Here is a 1850-nt window from a genome sequence, read left to right on the forward strand (position 1 = left end):
TCATCCTTGGGAGGGTGGAGGGACAGCGCAGGAAGGGAAGACTCTCGATGAAATGGATTGATTCAGTGGGGTAATGGGGGTAGGTGTGTCAAAGACAATAAAGATTGGCACAGGATAGAGCACAGTTTAGGGCCATTGTACATAGGGTCGCTGTGAGTCACAGGCAACTCAACGGCACCTAACAACAACAAGAAGAACAACATGGAATTGCAACAACATAGAATTTCTATGTTCAGCTTTTTGAGGAAGTGCCAAACTGCCTTCCAGAGTGCTTGTACCATTTTACAATCCTACCAAAAATGTATAATAGAGTCTATCTTGCCACATCCTCTCCAACATTTATTACTTGTTATCCTGTTAAACCATGCCACTGTTAGTGGAGTGAGATGATATTTCATTGTGGTTTTGATTTGCATCTCTCTTATTGCCAGTGATCTGAAGCATTTCTTCATGTGTCTGTTGGCCATCCAACTATCTTCTTCTGTGAAAATTCTTTCCATGTCTTTTGTCCATTTTGTAATTGTGTAATCAGTCTTTTTCTTGTGGAGGCCCTGTAAGATTCCAGAAACTTTTGATACAAGACCCTTGTCTGAAATCGTATTGCCAAATATTTTATCCCAGTCAGTAGGTTTTCTTTTCACTCTGCTGGAAAACCCTGACCTCAAAACTTACACAGTGGTAGTAACAAAAACGCATGATACTGGAACAGAATTGAGAACCCAGAAACAGACCTGCTATCGATGGTCAACTGATATCTGACAGGGAAATAATACCTATTAAATGGGGAAACGGCAATCTCTTCAACAAATGGTGCTGGCAGAATTGGACTGCTACCTGTAGAAAGGTGAAACAGGATCCACATCTTACACCATACACAGAACTCAATGCTAGGTAGATTAGAGACCTGGGGGTAAAGCCCTTTTAAAACCACAAAGTTCATCAGAGACAAACTGGGATCAACCTTAGAGAGTCCAATCTTTGGTATAAAGAGACTGCCAAATATAGCCAGAAATGCTCAATTTGAAGAGGATAAAATTGATGAATGGGACCCTTCTAAATATTAAATCCCTGTGCACAACAATGTCGGTTTAAAGACTGAGGACTTGATCCAAGCCATGGTCTTTTCAATTACTTCCCATGAATCTGAAAGGCGAACAATTAGTAACAATGACAGAAGAATCATCAATGCCTTTGAGTTGTGGTGTTGGAGAAGAATACTGAATACCCTACTAACTGCCAAAAGAACAAACAGGTCTCTCACGAAGAAAGCACAAGAGTGCTCCTTAGACGTAAGGATGGTGAAACTTTGTCCCACACACTTTGGATATACTGTCAAGAGGAACGAGTCCTCAGAAAAAACATCATGCTCGGAAAGGTGTGAGGTGAGAGACAGAGAAAGACCCTCAACAAGATAGACTGACACAGTGACTAACACAATGTGTTTGAGCTCATCAGAGATGAAGAGGTTGGTGCACATAGCAAAAACATGGTTAACAGCCCAAATGTCCAACCATAATCGAATGGATTGAGAAATTATGGTATATTCACACAACGGAATACTTTGCAGCACGCAGGAGCAATGATTTTGTAAATTACTACCTTAACTTGGGAGGAACTGGAGAGCATTATGCTGAGTAAACAAACTCATCCCATGAGGGTAAATTCTGTAGAAGACTATTATTGCAGAATGTGTATGACGATCCAAGGCGGGGAGGGGGGAGCCGAGGGGTAAGGATGGGGGTGCTTAATCATAAGGACACATAATTTGATGGGTAGAGGGAGACAGAAAAAAAGGAAAAGGGAAAGATCTGGTGTGAAAAACAGTATATATGAACTTTGGAAATAACCTT

This window comes from Elephantulus edwardii, unplaced genomic scaffold (genome assembly GCF_000299155.1).
Source record: "Elephantulus edwardii isolate Elephantulus edwardi_28Jun2011 unplaced genomic scaffold, EleEdw1.0 scaffold00037, whole genome shotgun sequence".
Lineage (NCBI taxonomy): Eukaryota > Metazoa > Chordata > Mammalia > Macroscelidea > Macroscelididae > Elephantulus > Elephantulus edwardii.